The sequence below is a fragment of the Haemorhous mexicanus genome, chromosome 1 (genome assembly GCF_027477595.1).
Source record: "Haemorhous mexicanus isolate bHaeMex1 chromosome 1, bHaeMex1.pri, whole genome shotgun sequence".
NCBI classification, from domain to species: Eukaryota; Metazoa; Chordata; class Aves; order Passeriformes; family Fringillidae; genus Haemorhous; species Haemorhous mexicanus.
This window is the reverse complement of record NC_082341.1, coordinates 64501798-64528249: the sequence shown is the minus strand read 5'-3', so window position 1 is coordinate 64528249 and position 26452 is coordinate 64501798. Positions and strand designations below refer to the sequence as shown.

The following is a 26452-nucleotide window of genomic DNA, read 5'->3' as shown; positions in this document are numbered from 1 at the left end:
TTATCATTTTCTCTCTTTCCACCTCTCATGCAGCTGCCTTCCTGTCTTGATAGGACCAAAGTGCAGCTCATAGAATCTATATGATAATCACAAAAATAGCTGTATCTGTTGAAAAATGGATTTAATTCCCCCTCTAAACCTTTGTGGATTGCCAACTGGGGGTGTGAAACCAGCTGGCAAAAGATGTGTTCAGTTTGATTTCATGACTTTCATATACTGCAGCTTCCCATCTTTAAATGGTTCCTCCCCTGTCTAATGAGAGCATCAAGGCCTTGATTAACAGCCCTCACTTTAAACAAAGTTTTGGAGTTTCTTTTCATGGAAACTTCTCCGAGGATGTCTGACAGCCTGCTCAATCCTGGGCAGCCGAATGCCTCTTCTTTCACAGCATGAGCATTTGTCAGAGGCACTAGGAGTCAGGCTTGGTGAGGATTTGTATCCCTGAGTAGTCTGCAAGTAACTTGCACAACAGCGTGGGAAGAAAGCTTAAAAGTAGTGCTGGTAAAACTGTGAAAAACTAATTTAATCAATGTTTTCAAAATGTAAAGGCTTGGAATGGACGATGTTTTACTTTTTTTAACTCTTTTATCCCTATTCTTATAAAAATACATTTTTATTTACTGAGAAGCTTGTCTTCAGTACATTGTTTGCAATTTTCTTTTAGTCTAAACAGGATTTCAGCGAGATGACAAGGCAGTGTGAGAGAAAAGCCTGGTATGTTTTTTCACTGTTGATCACAAAGAAGAGAAAGGCTATTTCTTGGGAAAGATTCCTCCAAGACAGGTAGAACCATCCAGATCAGAGCCTTGAATTAGGACTTAGAGGGCATGACTGAGCCCTCTTGGATTTTTGTTTAAGATTTAGACGAAGTTTTGTTTTGGCTATGCTTGACAGTCAGAAAGTTACACTTTCAGCCAAAGCTTGAAAGGAAATACTGGGGTCTTGGGGGATGGAGGGAAAATGTAGAGAGGGGTAAATCAACCCCTAAGTAAAAAGCTCCCATGAAGCTGGTAGCATAACCAGACAAGCAAAGCAGCAAAAAGAGAATGAAAAATTTCAGTCACAGAAGTCAAAAGCTGCAACTTTCTTACAGGGAAGGAATACACTGCCGCCAGTTTCTGCTGTGCCTACTGATACCATCTACAGAAAATCTATCAGCAGTTGAAAGAGGGTTACATTCCTTGTCAACGCATTCCACCCCATTGGTGTCTTGACTTTCAAGGGTTCATTAAATGCACAGTCATGGAATTTTCTTTGAAACAGAAAGCTCCTTTATTTTGGCCTCATAGAACCATTAATAACTCAATTTCTTTATATATTAATTTCCCTCCATTTCTTGCTTCAGCTATCAGCACCACAATAAATTTACCTAGAAGCAAATTGTGGCATATCTTTCTCTATAGATTCCCCCTATCCATGTATATATATGACCCACACACAAATTCATATATACATTAACATTAAACCTGACAGTGAATAGCAGAATTTACTGGAAGGCAAAAAACCCCCTAGCATATTCAGAAATAGGAGAAAATTAACACTGAATTATAAATTATACAGCCTAGCTATTAGACATATTTTACATTTTGTTCTTCTGTTATTATTCTGTTTCTAAGATTATGACATTTAATTTTTGCATACCTATCTTTTAGAAGATAGCCCCTCTGGAAGATGCCATTGAACTGGGATACTCACAGAGAAAGACCTGACTAGTTTGTTTAGAGGGAAAGAAAAAACCTGGAGTCAAAAGACTGAAAAGAGCATGCTAAGAATACAGCACAGTCAGTGGAGAGTGGTAACAGCTATGGAGCCTTTGTCTTTGGGCAGAAGCTGAAAAGCACAAATAGATTCAAGTTAACAGTGCCAGAATAGCAGCTCAGTGAAGTCATTGCACATGTTCCCACCAACTACAAAGAGCTTTGGTCCAACATTAGGACTTGTTCCTGTGCTGTACTTTCTTCCCATGCAATACCTGCCTCCATAAATATTGGTTTCTAGTGGTGATACGGATGTGAACTTCACTCAAGGGAGACATAGGACTGGGAGAGCAGAGCATGCTTGCAATGTGATTTAACAAGAGTCTACCAGACTTGGTGTCAGTTCTTCTGTCCCTAAGACTTAGAAAAGCTAAGTTTCTGATCTTAGAAAACTCTTCTGTCTTTATTACAATTTAGAAATATCTACAAGAGTTGTAACAATACAGTGTAATTTTCACCCAGGGAGTTCCAAGCACAATGAATGAAAAATGAAGGAAGTCAGCAAGTAATTGCTGTACCTCATAGGCAGAGCACAGAATTGGTAGTCTCATTAAAGGTGATAAAAGCAGGACTCTTCATCTGGAGAACCTGTGAAATCACTGCTTGTAAAATATCATTTAGTCCTTACCCTCAGCCAAAAATGATGGGAAGCAAAGCTGCTCTGCTCTACCTTTTCACTGAATTCAGAGCTTTCAGCCATTAATACAGCACACGACCAGAGTCAGCACTGCACCAATGGACTTTGCTCCTGGCAGGAATGGCATGAAGTCCCTGTCTGGATCAATACAGCCTTGTAGGACGTTGGTGCACTGTTAGTGGGAATGCTAGAATCTCAAGCCCCAGACCCAAGGCTGTACATACTTAGCACTTCATGATGTACAAGAGACAACTCTTATATAAACCAGTAAAGATGTACATATCCCAACCCAGACAGCAAGGAAGACATGCAAGTCCCACATGTAATTCAGATTTAAACAGTACCCAATGTGGCAGACATCCCAGTGTCCTAACTCAAAATGAGCATTTTCAGAGCTTTCACCAGGAAACAAAAAAGAAGAAAAGGAAAATAAATTCTACCTTAACGTCTTGAAAAGAGGCAGTTACCTCTCCAGGGTTTCTTCCTCAATTAGGCAGGGCTCCTTGCCTTGGTTGGATAACAAATGCACATTCAAAAGTCCATGTGTGCTCAGACATTTGTAACAAAACATCATTTATGCCACAGCTAAAAGACATTCTTACTTTGCCTGACTAGTGAGGCGTCAGCTCAAGCTGGTGTAATTCACCTTTTGTTCATCAGTAGACAATTCTAATATAACAATGGAGGCAAATATAACTTCATATAACTGGTGGGAAAGGAGGGAATTAAGTTTACATTCATCACTTCTGTAACACTTCAGAGAATCTGAATAAAACAGCGTTTTATTCATGTGTTGGTGCAACTGTCTCCCCAAAAAATCAGAGTCTCTTGCATTGAAAATAAACTTGTTTTGATTGCCCTGTCCCAAGTAGAACACCATAAAAGTGATACAACATAGGATCCTCCTCAGAAACATCATTTTGTTCCAGAGAATCTCTGAACCTAAACATTTCCTTTCAGGCACTTTATTCCCAGAGGAGCCTGGCTTTCTGCAAGAGCCCTTTGTAGTCCAGCTGGATGTCATTACATAATTAGGCCTGTGAGCCAGGAGGTAGTCTTGAGTATGGCAATTTTACAATGTAAGATCAAAATGTTATTCTTTCTTTTAAAAGACCTGGTGCCATTTGTTGTAGTGCCTTTATGCAAGGGATCAAATGTAGTATTGATTATTCATTATTACCTTTAAAGAGGTCAGGAAGCTTCTGGAATTCAGAAGATTTCTGGGGATCTGAAGTGATATAAGGCCTCGGGGCTTGATGGCTCTTCTTGACCTGAAGCTTTGAAATATCACCTGCTGTCTCAATTGTTCCTACTTGCTGCCTGGGATTTCAAAGTCTCACTGTCTCCCTCCCTCCCCCCCCCCCCCCCCCAATGTCTTTCAGACATTGCCAGATCAAGAGAAGCAAAGAATGCAAAAGAAAGTGAGAGACCAGGAGTTGCAGGCCCTGCTGGCATAGATCTGCTTTGCTAAGCTTGAATTGAAAATGAATATCATTATTCTTGTTCTGCTGCATCCTACTGTGTTTGGTTATTGCATCACACAGAAGAGGCAATGGGCATATCCTGTGGCCAGCTCCATTGCCTTCAACATGGGTTAACCAACTGTCCAATATCCCAACACAGGGAGTTTTTAAACCTTTCTCTTCCAATTTGATCTTCGGGCACATTCAAATGGAGGAATGTTTAGAGGAGACTAGGAGTGTAGTTATGTGGAGACCCTGACAAAATTTAAGACACTATCTTCATCAGAAAAAAAAAAAAAAAAAAAAAGAAAAAAGAAAAAAGAAATCAATGTCACAATAATCTAAACACTATATTAAAAGTTTCTATTTTCAACAACAGTGCCTTTATGTTGTAGAATAAACCTCCAAGAGTGCTTTATGGCAGATGGTTAAATATTTAAGTAGTTGGCCACAGATTTTTAAAAATTGAGATAATTAGAATACTTGAAGCAGTTAATATTTATTAGTCATGAAGAGTTTGACGGATTAGATGTTTTCCTACCCACACATTCTCTGTCAGAAAAAAAAAAAAAAACAACCAACAAATCCAGAAAAAGCCATTAAAAAAAAAAACAAACAAGCCCCCCTATCTTTCATTCTATGGGCAACAAACTTTGATATGAAGCAGGAGTAGAAAGCATGGACTTCCCAGTTTACTCAGTATGAGACACAGAGTAGTTGCTGTCACTTAATTCAAGAAAAGGCCAGGAAAAAAATGATGGAAATGACAAGATCTCTGTGGAAATGCAGAGAGTGCCCTGGAAAGCGCCCAGAATTAAAACCTGAAGACTGAATCTTCTGCACCACTTCAACTTTCACTATAAATTACAGTGTCCCTAACAAGGTTGCAGGGCTACTCCAGTCCCTGGGGATCATGAGACAACCCATCCCCTATTAACCTTTTTCCTTCTGTTGGCCTTCCTTACAGGAGAGGAGCTGCATGGAACAAAGGCACTCCAGAACTGCAGAGAAGACACCGAGACACAGTGGAGTCTTGGCCTCCCGTCCTTAGAATGGGAGACAGGAGCCAAGAACTGACAGATTACTGAGGCTGCTCTAGGGGCTGGTTTCACCAAATATGTCCTCTTATCTGTCCAGAAATCTGGCTGAAAATAAGGATTACTGGTTGTCCCACAGACTGTCAACAGCTATAAGTGTTCGAACAGTGTCTGGGCACAGACAAAGCCTGCTTTTGCATGGAATGTATATGTTACTAATGTATAATAGAGCAGCCACATGAAACTCCAGTCAGCAATTCATGCAAAACATGAAAGTACCACCAGTGCTAGACAATGTAGCTGGCTGGCTGGAAAGACACCCCACTTGATTATATCTTACCTCTGCTTTTTTAATAGCACCACTGGATGGTCACAATGTGCCCCTGTATGGAGTCCCTTGGGCCCCTTTGCACTCAGAGACAACAAGGCACCTCAGTAATGGCATTTGCATGTGTCCACATACAGTGTTAAAAGGGGTGAATGCATAGGATCAACTGTGGCAGGCAGGGGGATGAGTGGGAAGGATTTTCATCGCTGTCCACACAGCAAGGTCAAGGGCACACAGGAGTAGATCATACAACTGCTCTTACCTGGTACAGACCAGTAGGGCAGGACTGACTGCCCTGGCAGGCTGAACACAGGCCTCATCTGGAGTCACCCCAGCACTGCCCTCAAGGAAATCAAGAGGCAGTCTGGAAAGTAACCCTGGATACCACCCTGTGCTGGTGCCAGTTTGCTCTCTTAAGGGGATGGTAGCTGGAGCAGAGCAATCTCTCAGCTATACCCTCCCTTCCTGTGATCAGCAGAGATGAACTGCTGAAATCACTGAAGAGATTTTTCTTTGTCCTACAAAAATCTTTAAGGGCCATCCCTGTCATAGATAAAAGGATGGGGTATTTTTCTCAACTTTTTTACTTTCATTAAAATGATTTTAGGGATATTTTTCCAGTGTGTTCCAGCTATTTCCTTGTCTGACAATAGCAATTCATGCTTTAATTATCTCATTGGCATAGTAAGACTGTAGGAAAACTGGTAGAATTATGAACTACAAGGGAAGAAAACTGTGGTTTAGATGAGCAAACTCAGAAGTTTCCAGCTCTCATACATTTTCTTTGATTGCTAAAAAAGCATGTTGGAGAAAATCTGTTAAAGTTTCAGTATCCTTCCTCTTCAAGGGAAATCCACAATTCTTAACCCTTAAGAGCACCATCAAGACTCATTGCAAACCAGAAGACAAGACATGAACAGAACCCAGCAATAAAAAAGAAGTCACAACCTTTTAAAAAGAAAGTAGGATACCAGAATCCTATTACTTACCATACAGACAAAAAAAAAAAAAAAACCAAACCAAAAAACGGAAATGAACACACATTGTTTCCTCTTGAAGTACCCAGAAGAAAAATCTGCACCTTAAAAAGGTTTGACCTCAATATAGGCCATAATGTAGAAATGTGAGGAGCTTGGAAACTTGTGCTTTTCCTGGACTGAGGCCCAGATTTTGTAATATATCTTGCCTGTTACTATTTTTCTTGCTTCTTCCAAAGTAGAAAAGGTTCTTTTGAAGAAATGTGTTTTCTAGACACTTTGATACACCAGAATTGGGGTCTGTTTAAATACTTCAAATTTGACATATATACACATGTAGTTATAACATTTTGTGAATAGGAGCCAACATTGCCTTCTCTGGATCCAGTCCTTCCTATCAATATGTTGTAAGACACTAGACAGAGCAGTGTCTACCCTAACATGCAGAATATGCACTAGGCCAGACAAATAACAGTAAAACACTCAACCTTCTGTGCCTTCACCTTCTTCACCACAGTCTTAATGAACAGCACCTGAAAGAATTTATGCCCATGTTGAAATTAGAGTTCCAGGACACAGTGCTGGCATATCACATCTGCTTGGAAAAGGAGCCTTTTCTTCCCCTCAGCCTTACTTCACACAAGGAAATCTATCAATAGTTTGATCCAGTGACTATCAGCAGTATGAGTATTCCCTCAGAGGACATTTTCCTACCCTGACCACAATGTGCTTTTGCATGTTGACCTGCTATTTAGTTCCTGATGCTTTCCAGGCTGAGTTGAAACTGTGGCTACAAGACATTAACCCTACCCCCTAAGAGGCTCATGGCCTGTCACACACATCCCTCTTTTTTGCTATTTAGAGAGTATGGATGCAAATACTGTCCTGTGTGTTATCTCATACCAGTTCACTGAGGGCACCAGAGAACTGAGAGACCACGTCTGATCAATATTTCTCCTCCAGATACACCTTGAAATCTGGCTAGAAGGGGGCCAGCCATACAATACTTCATGATTACTAGCCCCACTAAAATTAATTCCTGCCATATCTTATCAAACAATCAGCCATGAGAGAAAGTTTTCCCTACTGGAACATGCATAAGTCACTCCAACTTTTGTGGCTGTGAACTGAAAGCAATTCTTTCTCCACCTTCCAATGTTTGCTCAGGTGCAGCTTGGTTTCCATGTGGACTGATTGAGGAGAACCTGCCTGAACCAGCGAGCTGACAGGAGCCACCAACCAACTGGCACTGACTGCAAACAAAGTCTTCATCCCCAAAGAGTCTGTTACATAAAAGTGCACAACATAAAACCATCTTTGTATTTGTGACTTACTGTAAGTCCTTAGGAGGTTTGCCTTTAAGGATGACTACATTTTTAATCAATCAGCAAGGCATGCAGTATGTAAAGTTCATGCTAGCTTGAGCGGCAGCGCACTCTGTTTTTCCCCTGGTGAGCAACCCCCTCTCAGCCCCTGAGCTTTAGCTGGTGAGGTTATGCAGCCTTGCCTATTAGGACTGCTCTCAGCCACATGCCTGACTGCACTCTCAAGTCTCAGGGCCAAGAGTAAACTTTGAAGGAACCCTGCCAATTAAATGTAAGCAGAAAACAAAGTCTTCATTTTTCAGCAAAGCTAATGTGGTCAGAAATGTTCCCATGCTGCTGCTACTGATAATTATTATTTTGCATTCAGTAGCAACGGCTTTTAGCTCTATTTGAATATTAAATTCTGTCATGAAAATGAAGGTATTAAAAATGAGTGTTGATCAGATATATTGTCATTGGTAAATAGACTAAATACATTTTACCACTGGTGAAAAGTGAGCCCTTCTGTGAAAAATGTTTTACAGTCTTGTTTTGGGGATCTCACATGGAAGAAAAGAAAAAAGCTTAGATGGCATGTATTATCTACAACAGGCAAAGACAAAACATTGCAGAAAGGTTAGCCCAGATGAATTCCAGTAAACCCTTTATATCATTTCATAGTCCAAATAGACTACAGCAGGTTGCAGAAAACATATTTGAGTAATGACATACAGAATTTAATAGAATATACTTGGATTAGCTCTTGTACTTTCTCCATTTAAATATAATTGTTTCAGTCCTCAGTTCAGCTACAATAATCTTCCAGTTTCAGTGTTTAGTTGTTCTACTGGATTGTGACCCTGCCTGCAATGGATCTAACAGCACCGACAGTCTCCAAAGAGGTCTAAACTTAAAAATGACAGCTTTTTCAATCCCTGTATCTTCTTTTCCTTTTCAACATTAGAAGCAAGTGGTGTACATACAACTAGAAAACTCCACTGCTCGAAGGATCTTGATTGTAATCTTACTACCCTGTGAGACAGCTAAAAGCTATGGCAGAGGAGATGGTTATCTGACTGTCAGAGCTTGCCCAGAGCTTCTAATGCAGTCTGGGCACCAGGAAAAGCAAGGTGGTCATAAAAAATTTCAGAATGTCCCAGACAGATGCTTGCTTGCCTGCTGCACTGCATCAATGGATTTCTTGGAAACAGACCTTGTGGAAATATATTGGATTCATTTCTCTTGGGGCCTCATAACACCCTCATGAAGGTCTCAGGTAGGTGCCAAACAAAAGGGAGAACAAAGAATTCTGCTTTTAAAAGCCCATCAAAAAAGATCAGATCAACTTCAGCTTAAAAGTAGGAATATGACCATTCCAAAGGGATGCTTGTAATTTCTACCATGATTTCCATAATTCAATACCTTACAATTATGCTTTTCAAAGTCATCTGAAAGTATCAATGAAGACAGATTGATTACTTTATTTGTATACATTGCTATGAGACATTATCTTTCGATGCTGCCAAAGCCAGTTCCATGCCAGCCCTTGATCTAAAATTAGAGTAAGGACAAGGAAGTGTTCTTTCCTCTGCAATGATCACCTGAACCCAAATGAGCCAACAGAGGCTGAGAGACCATAAAGCAGTCAGTGCCAATGGGTGTTTGCTGATGAAAAACCACAGAAACTCCAAAAAGGCCCCCTGGAACTTTCTTGGGAACATACACAAATTTCAGCACCCAGTCAGCAAAGCGCTCAAAATATTCCCTAGGGATATGGCTTGAAATTTACCCAGAGAAGGTAACTAGGCAGGGGAGACAGACTGTGCAGCAACGTGAAGAACTCAGAGTGGTTTTGGTTTCCCAAAAGCCATCATCGGCCGTAACAGAAGGAGAAGGTATTGTGCATTGACTTCTGCTCCCTGCAGCTGCTCCTCTGAGAATAACAGAGATCTCACAGGGTCCATCCCTGCAGCTCTTCCCTGCCTGGGCAGTGCAGAAAATCTCAGCCTTGTGCCTGGGCAGTGCCATTTCACAGATACTGAGTAGAGGGTCAAGGAAATACCTTTTGGCTCTTACTTTCAAAGGCAGGTTTGGCACTTCTTCACACCCACCTGACAGCTCTTGAATTCAAGCTCCTGGTTAAGTAGGGGAATCTGTTGCTCTCTGGAAGACAATGCCTTCTTCTATAACCCCAACCCAGGGTAGATGTAAGGTACTGAGAGCTCAGCCTGCACCACAGCCTCTCCATGCAGGACCACCTGTGAAGAAGGTTTACTCAAAGGATTGTCCTTATCTAACTTCACAAGTGCCCAGCCTGCTTTCACCTTAAGACACAAGATGGGTTTGTACATGTGTACCTTAAGTTATTTCTGTGCACGCTTATATGTGCTCATTGGCCCCGATTCATGAGTGCGTGTGCATGCAGATAGATAAACAGATAATCTGGAACTGTTTCACAGCAAGGAAAACATTTCTCTTTCTTTCCTTTTGTCTTTCTTTCTAGCTGTTTTGCAAAAACTTGGCCTTGGGATCTTCCAGGGAGCTGTGTGTATATATGAGTGACACACTTGCCTTTTTTCACAGCTCCTGCCTTATGTCAATTTAAGCATCTTTCCTACACCTGGAGGAGTTCAACAAACATCAGCTCACAGGTGTCACACTCCATTGGCTGAAGGCTGGCTCCAGAGAGTCTAGCCAATATCTGCTTTGGCTATTAACAGCCTTGGAGAGGCCAAGCTCAGTGTGTGTGGGGAAGCAGGGGGAGGAAAGGTGGAAGGAAAAGGAAGGGGGGTTACATGTATGTGCATGTGCATTTGCTGCTGCTTTAACTTTCCATCCATTTAAGAGTTTAAATACTACTCAAGCACTTAAAAAAACATTAGGACACATTCCAGCTTTCTCTGCCAGTCAGAGGGAAAAAATGTTTGAAACCCTGCATCTCAGCACCCCGAGGGCTTTATGATTTGTTAGGTTTAGTAGTTCAGAGGATTAAAAAGACAGAAATATTAGTAGAAAAAGAAGAGGAAAAAGTCAATGTATTCACTGAAGCAAATCTAATGGGTTGCTGGGCCAGAGAAGAAAAGGTTCTACTACCTGACTGAATCTTATTTATATTTCTTGCTCCACAATAAAAAATAATTTTCTAGACATTTCCCCCCCTTTTTTTTGCTATGCTAGTCACATTTCCTAAATCCTTTATCAACGACTGCTCTGCATATGAATGGGCTGTAATTGAACTGTCACATTCATGAAGGTCAGTAACCTTTCATTAGGAAGAATGTGTCTTTCTTGATAAATTGCAAAGTCCCTGAGGATTTGAAAGCATTTTTTTATTTCATTCTTTCAAATATACCTTAAAAATCTAACACAGATCTTTCTCTCTTTTCATAGTACTCTGACAAACCCCTCGTCTTTTTCTTTGTCATAGGCAGTTCCATGCAAAATATTCAATCACAAGCTTTCACTGTGACCTTCTTAAAAACAAAATGGGAAGCATAAGCCCCCCACCCTCAACCCCTCACTTTGAATTGCAGATTGCTAATACTTCTGCTTAAAAATCCCCAAAAGTCAAAACCTTGAGATTAGAAGCTTTGCCATGCCCTTGCTTCTTCAGATTGGTTTGAGTTTCTATTGTAATGCAACTTAAGTCACACTCTCTTGGTGCCAGTACATCAGTCCATCTTGGTGTGTCCATTCCTGTGCAGAGATGGACAGACAAATACACCAAGTAGTGACAGGCTGCGTGAGAAAAACAAATTGGGGGAGAGAATGGTGCTTAAAAAAAACTTATTTAGTACTGCAGACAGTTTTCAATCCCTGCCACAGGTTAGCCCCATGCAATTCATTCTTCCCTGTCTAAGGAAAATAAGCTTTTCAGAGGGTTGGTTTTGCACCTTGATCTGCACCCTGACACAGCAGGGTCCTTAAAAGAAACTGACTGGCTGCCAAGTTCATAACTGCTGCCAGAAGTTCAATTCCTCCTCCAGATTCTGATCAGAAAGGGTGCAACAGGATGCATGGAAATGTGTTAAGCTTCCCACCCTACCAGTGCAAAGGTGCCTTCAGAAGTGTTAAAATACTAGCGAGGCTGCTGGGGCAGAAGCCATCTGTTCCTGTGCCACGTTCTAGCTAGCTAAGCCTAGTGCCCATCTTCAGCCACTTGACTGGCTGGGGATTGACTGTCAAGGGGTCAGAAAAAAGACTACTTGGTGGAAAGTCAGATCAAGATAGAAACACCACAACATGAAGGAGGTGAGACTTGATAAATGGAAGCAAACATCTGGCCTTTGCGTTAGCTATTCAAATGCTTCAAAAAGTAACATGAATTACAGGTTCTTGAGAGACTATCCTTTTATTGTCATCACCCATAAAATTGTGGTGATTTAAGGTTCACCCCATAAGATGGACTATAGAGGAAAGAGGAACAAGGCATAATTGCTAAGCAATTGAAACACTTTGATGGTACAGGCCACACTGGAAGCTTTTTAGCTGGAAGGAAAAAAGAAGCAAATATTTCTTTTGATTTTTTTTTTTTTTGCAGGAATGATTGAAGAATTAATACTTTAATTAGGCTTAACTCACTTTTCTGAAGACTTCTCTCAACTAGTGAATACTGTTGGGTTCATATGCCCAGCTAGGAATGGGAATCATTTACTGCAGTACCACAGAATGGATCTTCTTATACCAGTAACAGAAGTCATAGAAAAAAGACTCACAAAGCAAAACAATATAGGTTCTGCCTGACTTCCATATTAACATCCTCCTTCAGAAGCAAGAGTATGTTTGAATTCACATGGAGAGGGTCTTTATTTAAAAGCTAGATGTCCCCTCATGCTCCAATTCTGCAACCATTCTCTAGACACAGAGTTCATGGTGACATGTTAAACAGTCTTAGCTAGCACGAGTTCTAACGTCATTATAGTGCTAGGATTTCATATCACCAGAGCTTCATACTTCCTCTATGGTTCTTGCAGGCAGCTCCTCTAAGCACTGACTGTTGCTGGTCCTTGCAGCAGTCATCTGACTCTAGATCCCACCAATCCACTCTTTTATACCACTTGCTCTTATTGGCTACAGGTGTGGCCTATTAAGATCAGGCCTGCTTCTAATCTTTAGTAATTGGTCCAGCTGCAACTCCTTGGGGGATAAGATTACCTTCATTTACCCATACTGTATCTCCCTACAATTCCCCCTTTTTCCTTTAACCACAGAGTCGCAGCACTTCCAGAACCAGAAGTACACATTCAAATAAATTAACATTATGACATATTTGTACATTTAATTTAGAACTAAGAGTTATACAAGTGTTCAAACAGCATGTTACAGCACAGATATATATATTTCTAAATGTTAGTTCAGTTCTATGGCTTTTCCCAGTTTACAAAGCACTTAACTTCAAGGTCTTTTACACTCATATTTATCAAACACCAATAGCTCTAACTGATATATTTTGCCAATAGTTTAGTATTCAAATCCTGTTTCCCCAAATCCACGGGGTTATATGGTCAAATCCTTTTCCCCTGAATCCACAGGGTTATATGGTCAAATCCTGTTCCCCCAAATCCATAACGGGGTTATGTGGTTTAGTCCTAAATCCATGGGTCATCCTGAATCCACATGGCAATACAGTTTAGTCCCGAATCATGTCGGGGTCACCATTTGTTGTCTTAGTTAGCATGAGTTCTAACATCATTATAGTGCAAGGATTTCATGTCACCAGAGCTTCATACCTCCTCAATGGTTCTCACAGGCAGCTCCTCTAAGCACTGACTGTTCCTGGTCCTTGCAGCAGTCATCTGACCCCAGATCCCACCAATCCACTCTTTTATACCACTTGCTCTTATTGGCTACAGGTGTGGCCTGTTAAGATCAGGCCTGCTTCTAATCTTTAGTAATTGGTCCAGCTGCAACTCCTTGGGGGATAAGATTACCTTCTATACCACCTTCATTTACCCACACTGTATCCCCCTACAGTGATGGGTAGCCAGGGGTGCCCAGAAGCATAAATCAGCCTAGACAATTCATCATCTGAATTCTCTCTGCCACTGGTGAAGTGAAGTACTTGTGATAACAGTGTGAAGAAAAAGACCAGACTTCACCAGTGGCCAAAGGTATGTGGCAAACAACCCCTAGGACTTTAAAACAACAGAAAGGCCTTCACAGACCATTGCTTTCAGAGCCACTGCATTCAGGCTGCTCAATGAAAGAGTTTAATGTAGAAACCCCGACTACAGTGGCATCTAAGGTCAATAAGCAAAGAGTGATTCAGACTCCTAGTGAGCAGGGACCACTAGATGCATCAAGCAGGCAGGACTGACTTCTCTACATGCCTGACTGGGGTACCAAGATGACTTTTCTTTCCGCTGGCTGCACAGGAAGCCAAGGTCTAACAACTTGGCAAGGTGTGCAGAATTGCTCACCAGTCTCTTGACCTGACACACTGTCCTTGCTCCTGTTTCACACTGGGCAACAGGAATACAGCTCCCAGTTTCTAGCTCCCAGTGTCATTGCTGCTGTGTGGAATATATAAATGTAGTCTTTTCAACTGTACATCAGGAGAGATTTGTAGGAACTCCTGTTTTGGAGGCAAGATGATGACTGCTTTGCTAGAGAGAGTAAGGAAAGAAGAAAAAACAAATTATAATTTAATGTTGGACCACTTAATGTTGTCCAAGTTATGGACCAGTTTTCCCAAGTGTTAATTTGGAGACCACTGATGAATTAATCTCCTGCCATGTATTTGGGTGTGCCAGTGATCTGGAGAATGTTTTCATGCAAGTGCCCAATCATCCAGACACTTTCAGTTGCTAAAAAAACTAGGATTATCTGACAGTCAAATCAATTCAAGTGGAAGACTACAATCTTGGGAAAGAACTTGCATCAAAATAAATATTTTTGCAGATATTTTCTAGCATGCCTGCCCTAAAATGCCCCATAGGCAATAATTCCTAAGGTGTACTGTTATTTTTCTTCTCAGATAAAATGTTAATAGCCAAGTGAATATAAGGTTGCTATTTACAAATCTCTGTAGAATTGATGTTTTGATTCATGCGCTTTGGTCCTCTGTCCAGAGTATACTAAATTTTTTCCTCACTTGGAACTGGAGGTAGTTTCCTACATAGCAGTACTTGGATTTATACACAGCTAAATGTTTCTGCATATCAGGGAATTCAGATTCCAAGATTTCAGTTGGTAACTGCTTATGGAAAAACAACAGAGCAGTATATCACCTCATTGTATATATCCAGACCAAACAATGAGATCTCTCAAGCACTCCACACTGTGTATAAAATAAAAGTCATTAAAGAATTTGTTTAGAAGTGTGTTAAGCATTTTCCAGGCAGGCTGTGAATAAATCCACTTTACCACTTCATGGCTTTACAAAGAAGCCCATCCATTAACATGGGAACCCTCTTGTTTGCATTTCTTAACAGCTGACATTTGTACCTTTCTAAGGAAAGTGAAGGGCATCTCATTGCCTCATTGTTTAAATCAGTGTGAAAATAATGGGGATGATAGGGAATTGGAGCTAATTTCCTTTGTCTCCTATTCAGCAGATAATGGTGGTATGTGTGGGATGCTAAAGGCCAGGCAGAGGAGGTGACCTGAAGATGACTTCATTCTTATGAGGTTTATCAAAGGCTCCTGTCAGTCAAATGCATGCTGAGAGATTGGGGACTGGCCATCTGGTCCAAAGTTAATCAAAGAGGAAAAAGGAAAGTGAGGAGGTGAAAAATCCCCCTGTCAGCTTTGTGGAAGGTGGAGGGAGAGGCAGACAGAAGAGGGAACTCGGTGCTCCAGCAGCCCAGTACCCAGACTTGATGGCTGCAGAGGAGGCACGGAGCAGAGTGGGGTGGAGGAGCAGCAGGGAAAAGGAAAGATACCGCTGTTTTGAAATTTCCCTGGGATGATCCCACACCAGCTTTAAGTGGCAAGCCTGAAGGTCACTGCTGCTGTTAGCCATGCCTCAGAAAAAAAAAGGGAGAATGACTGACTCGCAGTAGGGAACTGGTGTAAATATAAAGCACAGGGTTTTCTGTCACAGAGCCAGACTTCCTTCCTCTGAGTTCTGCTTCTTGCAAGCAGGAGCAAGAGGTACAGCCATGCCACCTTCCTGTCCTGCAGATTCAACCATACTCAACTCCTCACCTTCTACCCCCTCCACCCACTGGGCTCAAAAACAGCTGTCCTGCAAGCACTACCCACATCCAAGAAGTTGGCATAATTTGCCCATAATGGCTTTTCTGTCAGGGCTGACCCACATACATTTTTGCACTCTATGCAAGCTAACAGGGGTAGAGAGCAGAGATTTATCAACAAATGACTTGGTTTTTGCAGGGCATCACACAATGCTTGTACGTGAAAGGGAAGGCACCAATCAGATAACTAAAATACTATTTAAACGTATGTGCATGTATTATGCAAAAATGCATTTCTTCACCAAAGATGCATTTTGAAGTAAAACACCAGAGTGTGACAGCCTGATTTTCATAACTAGCCCTGTTCAGCTGCTCAAATCAGCTAAATAGAGACATATTTTTAAGACTACAAACGTCCAGATTGTGAATCCCTCCTTCATGCTGGCAAGTAGTCATGCTAATGAGTAGTCTCCTTGACTCCAGGGGAAAAACTCTTGCCAGCAAAGGTTTCACAATCCCAGCCCTAAACATTTCTAAAATGATTAACCAATGTGAACTAACTTAAAACAAAACAGAAAAAGTAATTAAAAAAAATTAAAGGGAAAAAAAAAGGAAATAGAGGAAGGTTTTTTTTGAGGGCTGCAGATTAAGGCTGAGCATTAAATGTGTTCATGGAATTAGCAGAGCAAGGGATGAATGTGCTTCCTGTAGTACACACACACATACACACACACACACACACACACACACACACACAGAGAGGCTCCTCCCTCCAGGACAGAAACATCCTAAACCAAAGACAATGAGAACAAAAGAGTTTGGCTGGCTCATATACCTGGGTTGGGACTTGTTTCTCCATTAAGTTTCCATTCCGCATCTTCCTCAGGTCGAGGTCCAGTCAGGCCCCCATAGAGGGGAACATATGGAAAACAGTGGCAACGAGTTCTGCTCTACCTGCAGCTTTGCTGAGCTGAGTCTCCTCCAATGCCCTGTTTGGGAGCATCACTTTGCATGGCCAAGTGCTGCAAAATAGAGCTGAGAATAGTGAGAGTAGAATCAGACAGGACTTTTAAACCAAATCTTTACAAAGCACCTAACCCACAGAACCCCCACTGAAGAGAGGATTTCAGTTGAAGATATACAGCTCTGTCTGTACATACAAAATACAAACATTACTATGCACTCACTGCTTGCTGTCCTGCTATTTTTATTGAGTTTTTAAAATAGCAAGCAACCTGCTGCACACCAGGCAGCCTGAACCAGGCACAGCCAAAAATGCACAAGGGTGGATAGATAGTGGGACATCTAGAATTTTCTTGCTGCTAATGTCTGATGTGACCCTTTTGTACGGCAATAAAAGTCAGTAAACAATCTCAGGTACCAAACATGCACTCTGCTTTTACATACCCCAATTTGCATTTACTTTCTACTGAACTGCTTTGCTTGAACAGTGATGACTTCGGAAGGAAGGCAGTTAATAGCACTAAGGGTTCTTTTTCAGTTTTGTTTTTATCTGAGCAGCTCTAGATCTCAGAGAAATATGACTAAGAAAATGATCTTTCCCAACCCCTGGAAACAAAATGCAGCCATTTGGATCCCAACATAAAAACAAGAATCAGCATGTCTGAAATTTTCTGCCGGCTATAATTAAAACTCACGAGCAACTACGACACAACTGTTTCTGTCTTTATGACATGAAACATGCAGAGATTTAGAAATGGACTGACAGAAAATTCAGCAAGGAAATTTCACCAGAAACCTTCTATCTCCTGGAAAAATTAGGTATTTTTATCAGGCAGCAAGCCATTATCATAATATTTATGATTCCCCTTGCCCAGTTCCTGCTGGATCTCACAGAAGGAAAAAGCTTTAGGCTTACCTGTGTCTGGCACGGATCCCTAGTCTAACACATTGGTTGAATACACAGGCCTGAACATGCTGTCATCAGCATATCCTCCTCCTTCTTGTGGGCTTGAAATAATTCAATATGCTAAATTAGACAATGCCCTTAATCAGTCAGTAGCTCCACTTTTGCCACTGGCTGAGATTTTTCCAAAAGCAGGTAGGAAATTTAGCTCCCTAACCCTAAACTGATGGACAATAAGAGACCACATCCCCTTGAAGACATTGAGAACATTGAACTGTGCTCTTTTCCCCACACTTTCCACAGCTCCCTTATTTCTAGTTAGAAATCACATAATTGCAAATTTCATATTGTTAAGTAATTTCTGAAGGACTTTTTCAACTTCTCTGTTATACTTCATGGTCAACAGCATGCATGCTGAACACATTCTTTAATGATAGCCACAGCCGTAATTCACACAGAAACAGTTTTTTTCAAACACTTCAGAATAGTAAGGAGTTGGGGGAGGGAAGTTATCAGCACTAATACAATTTATTAGACAAACCCTATGTGGATGCCATGGCAGGTCTGCTATCAAAGGCAAAAACCTTCAGGCTTTTTGCATCCCATAATCCCAATGAAAGCCTGCTTTTGCAGATACCCTGCAGTTCCTGAATCACTGGCTGTAGCATACAAAATCCCCTATTTAAGTAATTACTGTACAATAGACAAATCTGCACAGTGGCTGATGTTATATAAAATATTCCAAGGCAGTCTCAAAACCACAACATATTAGGAAAAAATCTCAACTGGAAACAAGTGTCTTTCAGTAAGTATATATTGTGAAATAGGGGATGCTGTGATCTAATCATATTAGGTCTGTCCTGAGGACTGGAAATGGTCTGGCAACAGAGGAACCCAAGCCAGTCATGGACACTGAATGGCTACTATCTCTAGACATTCTTTTCTATTTGTATCACTTGGACTTCAATACACCCTCAAGCTCCTGATTTTTACATAATTGGATGGTTCTGTTATTGCCAACTTAGTTTTCAAACATCAAAGAACACAAAATCATCTCAAATCCATGCATTGCCTGAATAACGGGGCTGGCTTCCTGGCTTCCATTTATTCAGCAGAATGAACAAAAAGCCCAGTATTTTTAGGAAGATAGCAAACCTGGTCTTGTCCATGCATTGTCTTGGTAATGGAGCCGGCTTCTACATCTTCATCAGAATGAAACAAAAGCCTGGTATGTTAGAAAGACAACAAAATTTCACCAGTCTAATCTCTGATTTATCCCCACACCTGAAAAGCTCCGCTTCTACATTCAGCAATGAGGAAGATAAGTTTTCTTTCATGAGAAGCCCTTATTTGCCTAACTTAGGTTTCACTCGTGGACGAATTACTTCACCAAAGCTTGTACCCTTCGGCTAGTCTGTAAATCAGACTTGGAGTGACAGGCGAGTGGCATTTTGCCAAGTCACTTCCAGAGCAGACCAGCAATGCTCAGTCATACCCACATAATCAGAAAACAAACAAAAAAGGATAAAGAAGGGCAGAACTGTGTTACAATTTACAGAGCATGATAAATATGTTCAATTTGGATTAATTATAAAATATGTCCTATTCATCTACTTGCAATTTAAGATCTGGTGAATGACACAGCAGAAAAAAAAATCTGAACTGGAAAATTAGCACTATTTTAATTGCAAGACTACTGACTTTTCTCTTTCTTTCAAAGGAAACACACAGAGCTTCTTCAGTGGAAGCCATGGCTTTAGAAATGTTGATCTGAATCAGACTTAGCCTTTTCAGAATTCTCCTGTACCTCCTGCAATGTTCAAGGTTTATTACAAACTTTATTTTCTTGTTCTTGGTGCAAGAAATCTGTGGGACAGTTGGAACTTGGTTTGCAAAAAGAAAAATTATAGTGGTCCACGAAACAGAAGGTCAATCAACATTTTGGAAGTACTTTATGAACTGGAAATCTTTCTCCGAAGTATTTCACTACAGCCCAATAAAACATTACATGCTGGTGGAATTTTGTCCTTTTAAAGTTGGCAATGCTTTCTCTGCCAAAGAGTAAGTTTTGTTCAGGTTTAATTTGCTTTTAGTGCTCCTCCCAAAATCAATAGAATCACTCCAGTGCAGTTTGAAAGGTTCCTGAGATAGTGCAAATTAAGTGACCCACAGCAACCAAGGCACAAACACCAACTACACAGAGAAAATGTGGAGGGACAGCAATTACCAGCAAAAAAGCAAAATCTGGCAAAGGCTGTCTGTGTTAGGTTTGTGTGGAGCTCCCAGGCAGGCTGCTAAAACAGGCATAAGTTTTTATTTGAAGGAAGGCAGAGCTAAGATGCAGAAGACTTTTCTGGATTAGGTTAGACTTTTCTGCCTTTTTGCTACAAGGATCAGTCACAGAGAGTGCAAGTGGTTTAAGACACAGTAAAGAGTTTGGCAGAAATTTGGACTGCTCTGTATGTGGGATGTTGTGATTCCTCCAGCTGCAATTCCCTAGGATGCATTTCACCTAGCCAACACCTGACAGGAAATATTTAGGAGGTTATAAGTCTTCTTTAGAAGAAAATTGCAGCAGGAAGAGGTCCAATATAACAACTAAAACATGAAAAAAAAGCTTTCTCACAGTTTGTATTCTAGGTGCCTGGCTGAAATCCTGGCTCCATAAAGAGTCTTTTTCTGTGCACTTCCAGGATGCCAGGTTTGTTAACATCCAGCTAGCTTTCATATATATTTGACCTACTGTGTTGCCTAGCATCATAGTCAAAGAATAGCAGATTCAATCTAGCAGTGTGAAGAAGAAACACAGTACACAGTGAGGTGGTTTGCACAGCCCAGTGCACCTCGGGAGGCAACCATTTTATACACAAAAAGGTGTCCCCATCCTTGTCATTTATTGGATTTATTTGACAGAGGCAGGGAGGGAGAACTTTGAGAGCATTTTATGACACAGCTGATGTGTTGATGCTGATCTTATTTTTTCTCTAAAGAGTTTTATCGACTCAATAGATTACCAAGATTTTAGATTCAGGGATCACATTGCTACAGCATGACAACCAATTTGTCTGCTGTAAGAGAGACACAGCTGTACCACAACTGTTCCACAGCATCTAATCAACCTTTTTCATACACATATAGGTTACTTGGAGGCTTTGATTTAAAGAACAGAACAAAATATCCAGCCTTATGAAAAAGGGTAGCTGTTGCTGTCAGACAGATGTTTTGCTGAAACAAGCCCTAACTCACAAAGAAAATCAGAGAGGTGGGAAAGAATGGGTGCAGCCTTTTCAGTCCTACCATTTCTTGTGAGTTTAACACACCCAATGCTGTGAAATTGCAGCAGTATCAACAGACAAGCTAGTCAGTGTCATCTTCTCATCTTCTCATCATCTAAGCCCAAGAAACAGAAACAAATTTTTAAAAGATGGCTTTTTTTTTTTTCCTGAGGCATGTCCAATGCTTAATATCAGCCTTTTAACCTGTTTTCCCTTGGTCAAACTATCAAATGAGCACTGGAGTGTGTGTCCATCCTGGCAGGGTATAAGAACTCACAGAACCATGACTGAGTTTAGAACACAGCATCCAGAAAAAAACAGGCAGTAATTTGTGCCTTTGCCTCGTACTTCCTGTTAGCCCACACCCTTCCAAAATACACAAAATGAAACAATCATCAGAAGAAAGTAGCATAAAATGAAAGAAAAAATCCCCATGGTTCTCATAATCATTTGGAATATTCTATATGGCCACCAAACTCAAGCAGAGATCTTTGATCTATTGTGCTGCATTATGTGACTTCAAGAAAATGAGATGGGAAGGTAAATACACAAGGTAGGATTTAGCAAGATGCTGGGTGAAGAGGGACAAAACCCCTTTTTATGGTTGTCAGGAAAAAGGAGGGTGACATTCTTGCAGAGTTAGAAGGAGGTCAATAAATCATCATCCTTATCTTGCAAACAGTGCCTGTGACTTCAAAAATTAGCTCATTTATTCTGCACAATTAAATTTATTGAAGTGTGACAGAAAAAGTTTAGCAGTCGCTGATGCAGAAAGGCAGCAACAACGGAGGCAGGCAACTGACTGAATGACACAATTAGTTGATTTTCATTTTATTTATCAATATAATTATTGAATTGTATTCATCTTATTTCACAGATTTTTACCATTATTAGAGCCCAGGCCTCAAGGGAAAGAATTAGTTCAAATTTTCAGTTTAACTTAATGTGATTATCGAGCTGGTAATAAAAGAAAAGTTCTATAAAATGCTACACAATCTTGTATTCAATGTCACCCCACCATCCAGCTCTGAAATCCAGAAACCTTTCACGTAAAAGCAGTAAATTGAATGTGAATTGTGAGCATCCTACATTCCCTAGGTGGCAACCGAACCTGTGTTTGCAGGATCCCACCTTGATGTGACCTTAAAGGAGCCAAGATTCTACCTGAATTTTAAACTCAGGTGTATTTTCTTTCGTAAAAATACTCCAAATGAACAAACCCACCAACCAGAAAAAAAACCTCCAAAAAACTTCATTGCATCATCTTTAACCCCACCCCTATGACAAGGTTCAATAAACTTATTTGTAAATGCTGTGAAAACCGTGCAGGAATATTAGAGAAAGACTGCCATTCCAGAGGAACAGTGGATGAGTATGGTTCATGTGTAAAATTACCACACTGGCCATTTTAATACACACTGAAAAAATATTATTCCCAAACTTTTGACAATTTTTTTTAAACAAAATACAATAAAAACTATTTACAAATTAGAGAGAAAAAGTTATTTTTCTTCTTGTCAAGTCCAGTTTAGAAGCATCTAGACTATTCTAAGTTGCTCTGGCTCACATCTTGGCATGCCTTCCTGTCAATCACAATGTCTGCTTTGGTTTTAAACCTGGAAGAGACAGAATGAGAAAGGCTGGACCTGACTCACGCACATATTCCACCCTTGCTTTCTGCATACATAAGGAATCAGGCATATGTTCAGCAGTAAGCTATATAATAATTCATGTCCTTTCTCACAGGTTCAGGAAATTAGACCACATGCTATTGCAAGTGTCTAACTTTTCCAATGTTTTGAAAGATTATTTCCATTGCAACTAGCTTATTCAGTTCTACCCTGCACTTACCATTCCATAAAAATTAATTTATTTGCTCTGAGAAAAAGACATACAGGCCTTTCTTTTTCATAAATGTTGGTCAAAGTGTCATGGAGCATTGCCTAAAGCATTAAAAAATGGAAAAGGTCCAATATAATTCTATAGCCATAATTAATAATAATGAATATTATTACTTACCATCAATGAGTGATTTTGGGTGTGAAAAGACTTCCAGAATTCCCACTGACTAAAACAATATGTTCCAGTTACTAGGATCTTGATATCTGTGTAGGCTCAGACTATATTTTGGGAATTTAGTGTACTGACTTCTTCAGAAATGAGCAGGAAGAGAAGTTTATGTCTGTAAAACATATAAATTATTAGTGCTAATAAAGTGGGTCTCACTGGGACTATTCAACTTAAATTTGATGTGCATTATCTAAAGAAAAAGGGATCAAAAGAAAAGGAACTGTATGTTGCACATTTTCCTTTGTGTGTTTCTTTGCGGCAAAGCCTGGAAGTTTGCCTTTCCATTTCTGAAGAATGATACACTCCACTGGGACCTGGAGTTGATGGAAACCATTCCATAGCAGCACCATGCAGTGAGCTGCCCACCTCCAGAGAATCAGGAGCAGCAAATGAGCCTTCTCTTCGCACTAGAAAAGATATAACAAAGGGACAGGTGGGTACAAATAGGGATCAAAGGACAGAAGATAATTTTATTGGTGTAATTGACTGAAGATATTTCCATTGCAGTCAAGACAAGCAGAATCTTCACTGCTTTTGCTTGTACTTCACTTAAATAGAGAAGAGAATACCTTCAAGGATTAACTTCCTATAATCTCTGCAAAATTCAGCAAGGCTCTCATCACCTGGGAGGAGCACCATATGAACACAGGAAACGGGCTTCTAGACCTGAGGGAGTATTCAGCACTTCAATAACTACTATGTAAGACTTCTGTGGTAGTTTTCATTCCAATAACCTCAAATCATCTTGCAATGAAAGAGCTTTCTTCTGTCATGAGATCCCAATTCAGCAGGTAAACCTCCCTTATTCAGAGCCCCTCAAAAGAAAGGCTTTTGAACAAAAACCAACTGGATTTTACTAGAATATAAATGAGAATTCCTAATTTCTCACAGAATTATCAAGGCTGGAAGAGGCCTTGAATGTCATTTAGTCCAACTGTCACCCCAGCACTACCACAGCTACCCCTAAACCTGATTCCCACCGGCCACAAGTCTCTCCAACACTTGCAGAGATGTGACTCCACCATGTCCCTGGGCAACTTTATTCAAGGCTTAGTCACTTTTTCAATAATTTTTTAATTTCTAATAGCTGGTTGGAACCTCCCCTGGTGCAACTTAAGGCTGTCTCCTCTTGTCCCTTCACTTGATACATGGCGTAAGAGATGATCCCCACCTCACTACAGCCACCTTTCAGGCAGTGGTAGAGAGCAATGAGGTCGCCCCTGAGCCTCCTTTTCTCCAGACTCCCTCACCCAGTCCTCAAAAGACAGGTTTTCTAGACCCTTCACCAGCTTCCTTGCCCTGCTTTGTACAGACTGCTCCAGACCCTCAATGGCCTTTTTGAAGTGAGGTGCCCAGAACTTAACACAGATTTTGAGACATCACCAGTGCTGAGTACAGGGGAAAATCCCTGCCCAGGTCCTGCTGGCCACACGATTGCTGCTACAGGCCAGGGTGCCATTGGCCTTCTTGGCCACCTGGGCACAGCCTGGTTCATTTTCAGTGGCTGTCAGCCAGCACCCCCAAGTCCCTTTCTGCTCTCTCAAAGTGACAGCTCTCAAGCCACTCTGCCCAAAGCCTTTAGTGCTGATTTGGGTTCTTGTGAGTCAGGTGCAGGACCCGGCACTTTGCCTTATTGAAGGTCACACAAGCAGCCCCAGCCCATTGATCCAGGCCATGGAGACCTCTCTGCACAGCCTTCCTGCCCTTCAGCAAACCAACAGTCCCACCTAACTTGATGTGTCTGCAAACTAACCAGGGATGCACTCAGCCCCCTTGTCCAAAGCGTCAATAAAGATGCTAAACAGGACCAGAAGATGAGTCCTGTGGAACACCACTGGCAACCTGCTGCCAAATGGATTTAGTTCCATCCAGCACCACTCTCTGGGCCAGACCATCTAGCCAGTTTTTCCACAAATTGGACTGACGAGGTCAAACATAAAATGGATGACATAAATCCATTTTCCCCTGCCCACTGCATCCTTGCAGGGATGCTTTCCATCCTGGTTTCATTCAACTCAGTCAATCTTTGGACCAGAGCAGGCCATGCATAACCAGTCCACGAAGCTGCTTCTTCCCATCCAAAGACACTTCATTATGAATCTGCTTCTTGCTTTTATCCATTATGTCCCAGCCTGCCCACCTGGAAGCCTCTTTAAGTAAGTGGTTGCTCCTTCCTGCCTGCCATACCCTTCCTCTTCTATGAAGTCACCTTTTCCTTGACACTTCACGGATGAAAAGGGTAGAAGGAACCATCTTCCTCTCACAAGGGCTGCAATTGAGTCAACTGTATCTTATTACAATGAAATCTAAACTTTAAACTGAGGATAAGTAAAACAGACACTGTCAGTTGAACCTTGGCATTATCCTAATTTTTCAGTTGGGAAACAGGAGCCAGGAAAAGGAAACATCTAAGATAAGAAAGATTAGTGCGGGGACACTGACTTCCTAGGTGCCTTGACCAATTCTCCAACTTGGCTGACTCATATGGAATGCCATAAAAATTTAGATGAGTCCATTTTAAAGTCTTCCATGTCCTGGAAATGCTCAGAGAACTTACCCATTCACCACTCACAAGAATGTTGCTCCTATGCATATATAGAGCATTGGGCTTAATTAATCTGATGTACAACATTGCATCTTAAAAATGTCAAAAGCCTGAAGGATGCTTTTCTCCACCCATAGCAATCAACAGTGCTTTGTTTTCCTCTCTATTTCTCAAAATAAAAACTTCACCAGGCCAGTTTTGTTCACGGATTAATTTGATTTTTGACTGATTTCACAACCTTCCCAGATTAACACTGTGGACTGCTGTATAACCATCAGGCCTTTGAGCTGACTTTTCATTCCAAATCAATGTTTTCTAAATAATTATTTACCCATGAACAGGTCATAGAGGCCCTATGGCAATGTTTTTCTCTGCTTTCCATATGCAGAATCATTACTCAAAAGGGCAATGTGCCTCAGGTTTCCAGACTGCTCACCAATTCATCTTTTCTTTAAGCCACATTATGCATAAGCATTAATGTGCCTCCAAATCTGGAGAAAGCCTGTCCAATTCTTCAGAGGAAACAAATTAATTGAATGCCATCAGTGAGAAGAAAGTGCAGAGGCACCCTGGGTGTGTGAGGTTCCTGAACCCCTCCTAAGCTTTTCAACTAACAGGGGCTCAGGCAACAGTAAACAGCAGCTCTGAAAAGCACATGGGGCAGTGCCATGAAATTTCATTTTTCTACATACAAGTTTTCTTATCCAAAAAGTGAAGATTTACCAGCCAGCCTGAAACATTCAGCATTCTAGTGTAAAGGAGGCTGCCAACAGGAATTGTTCCAGACCTGAAACTGGGCAAGCAGGAGGAAAGGGAGAGGATCACAGAGGTGAGTCTATGGCGTGAAGAAGTGTAGTCAAAGTGTCAGAGTTGCACAGTGTTTTAGGGTGAAGGAACCCACTCTTCCACATGGTTTCTGCTGGATTGAGTAACACCTCCACTTGGACCTGCCCTGAATTCAAACACAAAACAAAATTCCCTTTCGAGAAAATTCAAGTACTACAAAAGATGGCTCAGTTCTGTTAACTCCATCTTCCCCACCAGTGTTCTGCCC

At 41.0% G+C, this 26452-nt stretch overlaps 1 long non-coding RNA gene across 1 annotated transcript; it reads right to left on the bottom strand.

The window, feature by feature from the left end:
* Window positions 1-15: 15 nt before the first annotated feature.
* On the bottom strand, window positions 16-16647 carry LOC132325290 (uncharacterized). Its single transcript, XR_009485873.1, has 2 exons — window positions 16477-16647; window positions 16-76 (listed from the first exon to the last, which is right to left on the bottom strand). It is a non-coding gene; the product is annotated as an uncharacterized LOC132325290 (long non-coding RNA).
* Window positions 16648-26452: the final 9805 nt, after the last annotated feature.